The 12,475-nt window shown below is 45.0% G+C and overlaps 1 long non-coding RNA gene across 1 annotated transcript; it reads left to right on the top strand.

Annotated features, from left to right (window-relative positions):
- Nucleotides 1–1,594: 1,594 nt before the first annotated feature.
- On the top strand, nucleotides 1,595–12,154 carry LOC138985794 (uncharacterized). Its single transcript, XR_011462757.1, has 3 exons — nucleotides 1,595–1,645; nucleotides 4,962–5,169; nucleotides 9,920–12,154. It is a non-coding gene; the product is annotated as an uncharacterized lncRNA (long non-coding RNA).
- The last annotated feature ends 321 nt before the right edge of the window (nucleotides 12,155–12,475 follow it).

Below are 12,475 nucleotides of genomic sequence, written 5' to 3'. Positions count from 1 at the left end.
GGTCAGACTGGGTCCGGCTGCTTCGGCAGAGTAGATGGTGGAGGTTGGGGGAAAAAAGCAGGGAAGAAGGCAGCACCCTAGGCTCCAGGTTAGAAGACTTCACCCACATGCCAGAGACACCTTCTCACATCTACAGTGACAGAGATGTTCTGCCTGAGGCAACTGTGCTCTGAGAAAGCAGCTCCGTGTTCCCCGTCTCTGCCTGAGACCATAGTCCACTCCAAGAGCTGGAGCTGGAAACGACTGCACCCCAAAGATACTAAAGAGCTGGTGAACTTGGTGCTTCTCTTCCTCCCTTCTCTGCCCCCACCATCCCCACCCACTCTCCAGCCCTCACCCTTGGGTTTGGTGGATCCTCGTGGGGGGAGGGGGTTCTAAGCCTCTTCCACTTCCCAGGTAAGTAGTTCCTTTATACCTGTATTTAATAAGAGAATGGAATTGTATTTACCAGAATTCCTATTCAGGAGAGCACTGTGTTTGGAAGAAATAAGTTGATCAGCTGCTTGATAGAGGGGATGAGACTCCAAAGGCATATTTGTATTACTAAAGATGATTTTACTACTGAAGATGATTGTGGAATTGTGGACCCTGAGACAGGGAGAGGCATTTGGCTCCTGAGAAGGAAAAGAGAGAGAAAGAGAGAGGTGGAAAGAGAGGAAAAGGAAAAGGGGAAGTCATGGAGATGGCAGAAACCCATGGACAGTGCAATGCCACCAGGCCCGTGGCATTTACATCTTCAGGTAAGGTAGAGTTTCTCAGTGTCACCACTGAGACATTGGGGGCTGGGTCCTTATTTGTCATGGGGGCCGCATCCCTGGCCTCTCCCCAGGAGATGCCACTAGCTCATCTCCTCCAGTTGTGACAACCAGAGATGTTTCCAGACACTACCAAATGTCTCTTGGGGGTGCAAAAGAGTTCACAGTGGAGGACAACTTGAGTTAACACAGCTAAACTCGTGAAGTGCCTGGGCTGAGTGAATTCTTTGTGGAAAGGGTTGAAGGGTTTGAGTTTCTGATCAGGCTGAACTGGGGGCCAAGCCAGGGCAGCAGTGTGAGGGTCAGAGGGGTCAGAGGCAGAGGGGACCGTGAGAACAGAAGCCCCAGGAATTCTTGGATGTGGCCAGTCGGGCTTTGAAGTTTCACGAGCTGTGGTCTCTGGGGGGCAGACTTCTGATGCCTGCAGTACAGATGTGGTCCCTCATCCTTGAATCTGGCCAGATGTAAGCTGTAGATGACAGAGATTCCTCCCTGTTCCTGGCATGTGGCAGTCAGTCGCCCTTACTTTCCAGCTCTAAGACAGGCTGTTTCCGTTTCTTCGGTGGGAATCCAGGAGCCAGCTAGAGGTCACCCCACCCAGAAGCTGTCCTATTAACCTAGTCTCTGCACCTGCTTTAAGTCTTTTGCGTCAAGCAGAAGCACCAGTGGGTACGTTTATGTTGACACAAGGAGCGACAGGCATTTCTGACAGGCACATACTAAGACCTCAGAGCAGTTTTTTTCAAGCTCAAGGGGAGCAATATTTTCAGAAGCTTCCTGATGTATCCTGGAAACTGGCACGGCCAATTGATATTTTTTGTTTTTCATTTTTTTGCCTAGGCTGATCGATGCTTCACCATTTCCCATGAGCACCTGCTTTCTTCTCCCATGTGAGTGCTTGGACTAGTTTATTTTATATGGTGCCCACCTGCTTTTCTATAACAAGCACCAAGATCCTTAGAAGCTTCCAAAATCCTTTCCTTCTCTCCTTTTCTAAATGGAGAAAGCTTCCAAAATCCTCTCCTTTCTCTCCTTTGCCAATTTCCTAAACACGAAATGGTGGTTTACCTGTTAATTCAACTCAGTCAGCAAATACATGCTCAGGAGTTGGAACAGAATGATCTCCCAGAAACATGGACACCATTTATTAAGCAATTTTCATGTGCCCTCTGCCCTGATGGTTCAGACAATAAAGAATCTGCCTGCAATGCAAGAGACCCGGGTTCAATCCCTAGGTTAGAAAGATCCCCTAGAGAAAGGAATGGTTATCCACTCTGGAGAAGGAAATGCCAACCCACTCCAATATTCTTGCCTGGAGAGTCCCATGGACAGAGGAGCCTGGCGGGCTATAGTCCATGGTGTCAAAAAGAGCTGGACACAACTGAAGTGATTTAGCATGCACCAGTGTCCTTGCCCGGAGAATTCTATGGACTGAGGAGTCTGGCAGGCTTCAGACCATGGGGTCGCAAAGAGTCAGACACAACTGAGCGACTCACACACTCTGATTCTTTAGGGAATTAATCTAACAGCAAAATCCCATTTTAAAGATAAAGAAATAGAGGTTCTTCTGTACAGTACAGGGAGCTCTACTCAATACTCTGTAATAACCTGAGAAAAGAATTTGAAAAAGACTAGATACATGTATATGTTTAACTTATCACTTTGCTATACACCTGAAATAAGACAACACTGTTAATCAACTATACTCCAATATAAAATAACTTTGTAATTAAAATTAAAATTTTTTTTTAAATTTAAAAGAAACAGGTTCACAGAGGTTAAGTAACTTGCCTATTGTCATAGTACTAGCGACTTAACAATTCAGCTGCACTTAACAAAACTTTCTGTTTTTACAGTATTATAAAATGACATAAAAGAGGAGACTATCAGATATAATTTTGTGGGTTTTGGGCATAGCATAAATTTATGAAAGGAGAGTTTGCTTTTTTAAAAATGAGGTTATTTTCACAATACTTAATGAGTTGAAAAATTTCCAAAGAGATTAACTTGTGGTTCTTTTGGATAGCAAATATAATATTTAATGTGATAATACTGAAAAGCAATTTCATAAATAGCACAGCTAATTAGTTAGCAACATCCAAATACTTAATATTATAAATTAAAGTGTTAACCTGTTAACTAAAATACACTATAGCTTTCTATCTTAACAAATAGTACTCAATATAACAAAATAAAATGTACATGTGAATTTACATTATTTTTATGGCTAAAATAATTATTTTCAAAATTCACGCCTTCAGACAGATTCCTAAAAGTGGAATTTGGAGTCAAAGGTAATATACATAATCTCAAGGCTCATAGTACACATTGCCCAAGTTCCCTATTTTAAAATCTTTGCTATGTTGGTAGGTGAAAACAAGCTACCTTTTAATCTTATTGTGCATTCTTTCTTTATCTCTAAGACTGAACATTCTTTCGTGTTTTTTGAGTATCTGCACTTCTGTTCATGTCCTTTGTCTATTTTTTGGTGCACTTTTTTCTTAACATTTTGTGAAGTTTGCTTGTAAAATAAGGCTATGTACCCTTTGTCACAGCATTAAATTATTTTTGTCATTTGTCTTTTTGGTTGCTTATTATTGCTTTAGACACTTAAGAACTTATTTTATTTTGTTGGAAAAATCTCATTTTTTTGAAAATAGTTTATTGTATTGATGCAGCATGTAGAAAGTACTCAATTCTGATATTTCCTTCTGATTTTAAAAAGCTTCGTGTTTTACTTTCAAACTAATCCACCTGTGATGCATTGTTACCTATCAGGTGAGGCTGTAATTTTAATCTTTTACAAAATTTCTACCATTTTTTGACGAATCCAAATCTTTCTCCATTGGGCCCTTTAATGCTATACTGCTGCTGCTGCTGCTGCTGCTAAGTCACTTCAGTCGTGTCTGACTCTGTGGGACCCCATAGACGGCAGCCCACCAGGCTCCCCCGTCCCTGGGATTCTCCAGGCACGAACACTGGAGTGGATGCGTACTTAAATATTCTGGGGTCTCTTTAGGTTGACTGTTGTGTTCTGTCCAGCCACTTATCAATTCTTTTGCCCATAGCATAGAGTTTTAAAGTAGTTTTCAGAGCTCCTTGGGCTTCCAAGGTGGCATTAGTCATAAAGAATCTACCTGCCAATGCAGGAGACACAGGAGATGGAGGTTCAATCCCTGGGTCAGAAAGATCCCCTGGCATAGAAAGTGGTAACCCACTCCAGTATTCTTGTCTAGAGAATCTCATGGACAGAGGAGCCTGGCAGGCTACTGTCCCTGGGGCCACACGGAATCAGACGCGACTGAGTGGCTGCGCACATACAGATCTCCTGTAATAGTTAAGGCTTCTTCTCTGCTCATTATGCTTTTCCCAGACCTTCTTAACTCAGTCGTTGTGTTTATTTTTCCAAATGAAGTTTAATTGCTACGTCATTTTTTTTTTTCTTAAAGAGAAGCAACATCTCATTGCTATTTACATTGGGATATAACGTAGGGATAGTTATATGGGTTGGCGTAGTTAACCCGCAGCTTGGGATAGTTAACCTGCAGCTCTCCCAGTCTGCCTCTTGGGTCTTTTGCTCCGTCTTTCCCTAGAATCCCTCCCCCAACTCCTACCCCACGTCGTCACCTAGGCAACTCCAGGCACTGGTTTAACTGCCCGGTTGTTCATGTCTCTTTCGCATCACTCTCCTCCTGCTCGCACCCCCACCAAGCTGTGAACCTCTTAGGAGCAGAGGTGAAATCTGGTTCTAGTCCTCCACCCCAGAGCCTGACTTTCAGCAAAAGGTGTTTAAATAAAAGATCAAGGTAGAGCCAACTGGAGGTGAATGTGTGAGGTAAGTTTCAGCCTCCATCTCGAGGAGGCTCAGGGTGCAGCTGGGCCTTCCTAATTTCAGAAGCCCCCTGAGGCCCCACCCTAGTCTCCAGGGCCTCTTCAAGACTCCTCTCACATCTATGCCTCACTCCAGCCTTCTGCCGAACTGCTGTCACACAACCCACGTCAGAGAGATATTCTGAGATGATTTCTGCTACAGGCCCAAGTCAAAGACTTATGGAACTGAATTTTAATGCTGGCAGTACAAAGTGTGAATAAACATTGCCATGCTTTATTGCTGTAAATCTGCTGCTAAATCCCTTGTTTCCCTTTGAGTTAGAAGCCCAATAAACAACTTCTGCAATGTTCCAATAATTTACTTTGTCATTTCAGATACTCTGAATGATTCATAGAGTCTTCCTGCCGATTCCAACCACAGAAGTACTTTCTGTCTAAAGCATTAAGCCTGAAAATCCATAACTCACAGGGTCCTCAGAACAATTGGGAAAATAAGAGGCACTGAAAGTGATACCTGGAGCTGGAAGTGGCCACAACAAGACTTGGAGAGCAGCATCTTTCTCCTTGATGAGCAGAAACACAGGTGAGGGTTGCATACCTATTTTCATCCTTATATCGGATCTAGTCTCTAAGATGTAGGGAAGGTCTTGCTCCTGCAAAGTAATGACTGTCTCATTGGCAACTGCACTGTGGGCTTGAAATAGAAAGGGAGCCATATTCCTCTCTATTACATCTTCAACTGAATAGGCTCTGCTTGTCCTGGGTAAACAATCATCACCCCTTCTAAATCTGCACTCACACCCTGTATTAGAGACTAAGGAGAAGGACAGTCCCTTAGATATAGGTAGGTGTGTTAAGTTTTCAAGTCTGTGCTAATATTTTATGAGCAGGATCCTCCGTGCTCTGGCTCTATACATAGGCGGAGGAGCAGGGCACTGGCTGAGTGGTAGGATGAGAACACTGCTTACATTTATCGCCCAAGCCCATACGCCCACGCCCAACTGTCACAGAGCCTGAAATTTCTACCATTAGAGTTGCTACTTTTGGTTGAGGCAGAGGGCTTCAAGAAAACCCTTGTTCAAGAATAAATATACCAGGCAGGAATTGTTCCACCACACTCAGCTGCAAGCAGCATCTCATTTCTTTATTTTTCTATTGCAAATAAAACAGGGTTGGATGGCTTTTAAAGAATAGACTATGGAAATGGAAACAGTGACTTGACAGTGGTGAAACTTTGCAGATACCTCCTTCAACAAGTGATGAGAGCTGACCTTACTGGTGATGTTATGTGGGTGTCAGGATCCCTCTGATATGATGTAATGGGATGAAAAGGGCAAGTCCCCAAGTTCCCCAGCCCAAGCCTAATATGAGAAAAACATGTGAAACCCAGGGACATTCTACAGGATAGCTGGCCAGCTCTCCTTAAAGATGTCAAGGTCATGAAAAACTAGGGAAGACTGAGAAACTGCCATAGATCAGAGAGGAGACTGAGGAGACCCTGGATTAGATCCTGGAACAGAAAGAGGACATTCGTGGAAAAAACTAGTTACATCCAAATTAAGTTTGGAGTTTATTTAATATTGTGTACCAATGATGGTGTCTGAGTTTTAACAAGGTGCCAGAAAAGTCACTGGTTCACAGGGCCTACCCCTCACTCAATTTGCCTCAGTTTGGAGCAAATTGAGTGAAGGGTAGACAGGAATTCTCTGAACTATCTCTGCAACATTTCTGTTCAGTTCAGTTCAGTTCAGTCACTCAGTCGTGTCCGACTCTTTGCGACCCCATGAATTGCAGCATGCCAGGCCTCCCTGTCCATCACCAACTCCCAGAGTTCACTCAGACTCACGTCCATCGAGTCAGTGATGCCATCCAGCCATCTCATCCTCTGTCGTCCCCTTCTCCTCCTGCCCCCAATCCCTCCCAGCATCAGAGTCTTTTCCAATGAGTCAAATCTTCGCGTGAGGTGGCCAAAGTACTGGAGTTTCAGCTTCAGCATCATTCCCTCCAAGGAAATCCCAGGGCTGATCTCCTTCAGAATGGACTGGTTGCATCTCCTTGCAGTCCAAGGGACTCTCAAGAGTCTTCTCCAACACCACAGTTCAACAGTATCAATTCTTCGGTGCTCAGCCTTCTTCACAGTCCAACTCTCAAATCCATACATGACCACAGGAAAAACCATAGCCTTGACTAGACGAACCTTTGTTGGCAAAGTAATGTCTCTGCTTTTGAATATGCTATCTAGGTTGGTCATAACTTTCCTTCCAAGGAGTAAGCGTCTTTCTGTACATTTAAACTTTCCAAAATAAGGTATTTTAAGGATCAGGGAGAAGTCCAGAATCTATTTTATTCTTTGGCGCTCCCACCACCAGTCTTGGGTTGTAAGGGACCCAGGGAACTTAGTAGGGCTGTAAATGATTCTTGAAGTGTAAATGTAAGGGCAGTGCTCAGCTAATCCCCTCATGGGTGCAGTCCACAGCCATCTGTTCACTGCTGTGCATGCATTGGAAGCCAGCCTCACTAGCTCTGTGAGCCCAGGCCAGCCTGGTCCAGGAACTGGGCAGCAGTTAATGGTGAGTGCTCCACCCCTCACCTACCAGGCTGGGCACCAGGGGGCACTTGCCTTGGCTGTTAGAGCATCTGACATCAGTACCTGATGCGCAGGTAACTGGCCTTTATCCAAGGTGTCCCCTTTCACGAGGTGGTGCCTGCAAGTTATGGTGGGTCTTCACCATTTCAGAACCTCCCTTCTTGCATCTGGCCTCCATCCCCTGCACCCTCCCCTTCAACCCACAGAGCCCTCATCATTCCAATGGATCCTATCTCCTGCAGGAATCTAGACTGTTGAAAACACAGGCATCTAATGTTCCCCTGAGATGAGAGAAGTCCAAGCACCCAGGACAGAGTATCTGGCCCCTCTCTTGGGAGAAGAGGGGAAAAATGATTCTCATTTTTTCCTGATGAGCTTACAGCTGGGCAAAAATAGGCATAGTTAGTTCTGAGCTGGTTATTCTACCAGGTTAAAAGTTCAATATATAGCCTCGTACCACCAACCTGTGAGGGGTGACACATAACCCAGTCATGGGAAGAAGTAGCACCAGGCCCTGTACCATACTCCAACCCCAGAGGGAGATGGAGAAAAAGAAAAGGATGGAGCCGTCCTTTCCATAAATGACCCAGCAACCATTGTCAAGAGTGTCAACAGCAGTAGCCAATAGAGAGTAGTAGGGGATCTTTGGGGCTTCCCCAGTGGCTTAGCAGGTAAAGAATCCACCTGTAATGTAGGAGATGCATTCAGTTCCTGGGTCAGGAAGATCCCCTGGAGAAGGGCATGGCAACCCACTCCAGTATTCTTGCCTGGAGAATCTCCTGGACATAGGAGCCTGGTGGGCTACAGTCCTCAGGGTCACAAAGAGTCAGATGCGACTGAAATGACTTAGCATGTATGTAGGGGTCCTTTACTGTCTTGGGGGCTTCCAAGGTGACCACTCTGCATAAAAATAAGCCTGGCTTTCCCTGCAGGAAAAGAGCCCAGCACTGCAGATGAGAATTTTCTTTGCTGATATGGGTCTAGATTACACCGCCGCTTGAGGCTTCATACCTGTCCCTCCTTTAGACGTGCACCAGCTTGCTCTAACAGCCAAGCAGTCAAAGAAACAGGAGTGCCTGCCAGCCCCACAGCAGAACAAGAAGAGGGCTCAGTTAGCAAGGGGAGTGGACCACCTCTGTAAACATTATTGACCATCAAGCTGAAGCCCCAGGTGTCATTCTCAACAGAAAGACTCCAACCTGAGCAAAAGCAATAGGGGTATCTACAGCAAGGGATGTGGGCATAGTTTCAGAGCATGAGCCCCCTCCCATTGGCCCAAGTTGAGTTTCCCATAAAAGATGGGGTGGGGGGAGATCCTCATACAGGTCTTAGGAGAAGGAGGAACAGTCTGAGAACCAGAGGATCCTGGTTCAGGTTTGGGGGGTCTGCTGTGATGACCACTGTTGCTGCTGCTGCTGCTAAGTCGCTTCAGTCGTGTCCGATTCTGTGCGACCCCATAGATGGCAGCCCACCAGGCTCCTCCATCCCTAGGATTCTCCAGGCAAGAACACTGGAGTGGGTTGCCATTTCCTTCTCCAATGCATAAAAGTGAAAAGTGAAAGTGAAGTCACTCAGTCGTGTCCGTGGACTGCAGCCCACCAGGCTCCTCCATCCATGGGATTTTCCAGGCAAGAGTACGGAGTGGGGTGCCATTGCCTTCTCCGGTACAGCCAGTTTAATAACAGAGGACCTAGCAGTTTGTTCAGTGTGAGATCTGGTCCAGGACAAACTATAGCCTCTTTGCCCAAAGTGAACTCAGTGGAGCATCCTTGAGGACAGTCCCAGAATTGATGTCAGGGATTGTGGCTGATTACACAGTCTCCAAGCTTTATTCTCCATCCCCTGGGATTCTGCTGCTGCTGCTGCAAAGTCACTTCAGTCGTGTCCAACTCTGTGCGACCCCATAGATGGCAGCCTACCAGGCTCCCCCGTCCCTGGGATTCTCCAGGCAAGAACACTGGAGTGGGTTGACATCATCTAATACACTTTAATAAATGCTTTTTCTGCTTTGAAGGGCCAGACTTGGTCTCTTGTTATTTGCTATTAAAACCTTGATTAAAAAGAAAAAAAAAAAACTTAATCAACACATGTTAACTCCTCTTATTCCAAATCGACATAGATAAATGTCCCACAGAGAAGATTCCCCGGAGCCTGGAAACAGTAAAACAGTAAATTAAATCGACTTGATGGACTCTTTTAGCAAAAGGGACTAAAAATGTGTTTTTGTTTCCTCCTCCCACAACGCTTATTAAATAACCCCTTCTCACATTACTTTCTGCACCTCAGAGACTCAGAAACCACTAGGAAGCAAAGGAGGGCTTGTGAGTTAATTATAACAGCCTCTGCAGGATTCGGCTTGTGGTTTTCCTTTTACAATGAAATGCGAAGCATGGGGGAGGTGAGCTCTGCTGCATGTTGCTGCTAATGTTTTTAACCAAGGATCTAAGGCTGTTTGATATTCTTGGCTTCCTCATTCCGATTTCCAGTCCTCTTTTGGAAATAAAGCAAGATTGACGTCCGAAGGAGTTTCAGAACCACAAAATGGTCTGTTGGCCCAAGGCAAAAAGTTAAATTTCCGAGGTCCCTCTTCCCATTTTTTCAAGGTTTCTTTTGTCATGTAGCATGGGCTTTCTGATGCTCTCTTGAGCACCTTCTTAGTGTACTGAGCCATGCATCAGTCTCAAAATCTGATGCCCTTTTGTTCTTTCCTCCTCAGTGCTTACTGTGGGTCTCCTTTCTGCCTCAGATTATTGCAACATCTATTTTGTGGCTGTGGACTTATCTCTTCTTGGAACTCCTCCTGGACTGTGAGACTTCAGATTCAGGCCTGGGCACCAGAAGACTTTGCCGGTGGCCCATGACTAAGACTCTGTGCTTCCAGTGCAGGGGCCCAGCTTTGATCACTGGTCAGGAAACTAGATCCCGCATGCCCCAGCTAAGACCCAATGCAGCCAAATAAATAAATAAACTTTTTTTAAAAAGGAAATCATAGAAAAATGCAAAGGAGTAAAAAAGGATATGTAGGTATGCATACAGTAGGGATATAAAAAATATCAGAAAAATACTATAAACATGTTTAGGCTTATAAACTTCAACATAGATAATATAAACAATTTTTCTAGAAAATTTTGTTTAAAATACCAGTTTGAGCCAGGAAGATATAGAGAACCTAAATAAAAGAATAATCATTAAAAAAAATAAAAGAAATCAAAGCAGTCCCCACTTTGCTCTTGGATTCCTGAGGAGGATGTGACTCTTTTTCCCATCCTGCCCATACCCCATCAGGTGACTAGAACCCAACAGAGACGGGGTTCCCCATGGCTGAGATCAGAGCTTGGTTGTATGCTCATTTAACTTCAAAGTTTCAAAATTCAAGAAAGAGATCCAGGGTGCCTGATGGTGTTGTTTTACTCCCTATGAACTTGTGCCATGCATCTGCAGAGCTTGGGAAGCCCAAACAGTAAGGAATACCTGTGCCTTGCACTTTACTTAAGGACAAGTGCAACCTCTTCTGGCTTCTGTACACTCCTGTGTGTGTGTGTAACTGACCCTTATTTTCCATAGAACCCAGGAATGTCTGCCTCACTGTAGCAGACATTCAGTCTTTAAGAGTGACAGACTCTGAATTTTTCCACCCTGAGTTTAACCTATGTGGTTCCATTCCCCGCCCCAGGGTGACCTCCTCTGAGTTCTTCTGAGCCTCCAGATCCTGAGCAGGCCCCTGTGATTGAGGAAGGAAGAGTCAGGGGAAGTTGTTGAAAGCAAGAGATATTTTTAGCAGAGCTCCCCATAAGCTGCACAGGAAGACAAATTAGAAGTCTTCTCCTGCTTAATGACATTTCCTATAAAATTCATCTAGCCAGCATGCCATTCTGCATCATTTGTAGATAATGGATCACAGTGACCCAGTGCCCAGCAGAGTAGGTGTGAAATCAATGGTGAGGAATAAACGAATGGAAACGTGATTGGCATTAAAGCTCAAAGAGCCAAGAAAGCATGATATTTAGCAGCATCTTTGCCAGTGCATCTTTTCCTGGCAGACTCGTCCTTCAAAGCTCAGGTATATATAGAGGACACAACTTTTACATTGGTCTCTAGTACTCTTGCCTGGAAAATCCCATGGACTGAGAAGCCTGGTAGGCTACAGTCCATGGGGTCGCAAAGAGTCAGACATGACTGAGCAACTTCACTTCACTATAAGACCTCCAGTCCTAAGCTGCTTATCTCACCCTTGTAAGATAACAATTTTCCTTTCTGTAGAATCTGATGCCCTTCAAAGTCACTTTTTTTACTTACTTCATCTCATTTGAGCTTCAACACAGGAAAGGAGAGGCAGTTTTACTCCAGTTTTCCCAGTGAGGAAACTGGTACTCTCTTATGGGCTGAGTTGAAAGTAAAAAGTGAAAGTCACTCAGTCGTGTCTGACTCTTTGAGCCCGCCAGGTTCCTCTGTCCATGGAATTCTCCAGGCTGGAATACTGGAGTGGGTAGCTTTTCCCTTTTTCAGGGGATCTTCCCATCCCAGGAATCGAACAGGGTCTCCAGCATTACAGGCGGATTCTTTACCATGTGAGCTACCAGGGAATTGGCTGAATTGTGTCCCCCCAAATTCATGTGTGGAAGCCTTACCCCCCAGGTCCTCAGAATGTGACTCTACTGGGGACAGTGTCATTAAAGAGATAATTAAGGGACTTCCCTGGTGGTCCAGTGGTTAAGAAACCGCCTGCCGATACCAGGGATACAGGTTTGATCCCTGGTCTAGGAAGAGTCCATATGCTGTGTGGCAAGTAAGCTGGAGTGTTACGACTACTGAGCCCTTGCACCCTGGAGCCCGTGCTCTGCAAAGAGAGAAGCCACTGCAGTGAGAAGCCTGCGCACTGCAATTAGAGAATAGCCCCCACTTGGTGCAACTAGAGAAATCCTGCATAGCAACAAGACCCAGTGCAGACAAAAGTAATCAATTTTAAAAAGAGGTAATTAAGCTAAAATGGGGTTGTTAGGGTGGTCCTAATCTGATTGGTGTCCTTAAAATAAAAGGATATTAGGGCACAGAAAGAAGACATCAGAACATCATGGGAGCACAGAGAGATGACCGAGTGAGGACTTGGCAAGACGGTAGCCTTCTGCAAGCCAAGGAACGAGACCTCAGGAAGAAGAAAACCCCCGACACCTTGGTCTTCGATGTCTAGCCTCTGGGACTGTGAGAAAATAAATGTCTGTTGTTTAAGTCACCCAGTCTGCGGTCTTTTGTTATGGCAGCCCTTACAGACTAGCACAGGCTCAAAGACATTAACATCCTGTAA

The sequence above is a fragment of the Bos mutus genome, chromosome 26, assembly GCF_027580195.1.
Source record: "Bos mutus isolate GX-2022 chromosome 26, NWIPB_WYAK_1.1, whole genome shotgun sequence".
NCBI classification, from domain to species: domain Eukaryota; kingdom Metazoa; phylum Chordata; class Mammalia; order Artiodactyla; family Bovidae; genus Bos; species Bos mutus.
This window is presented reverse-complemented; position numbering and strand designations above follow the sequence as displayed.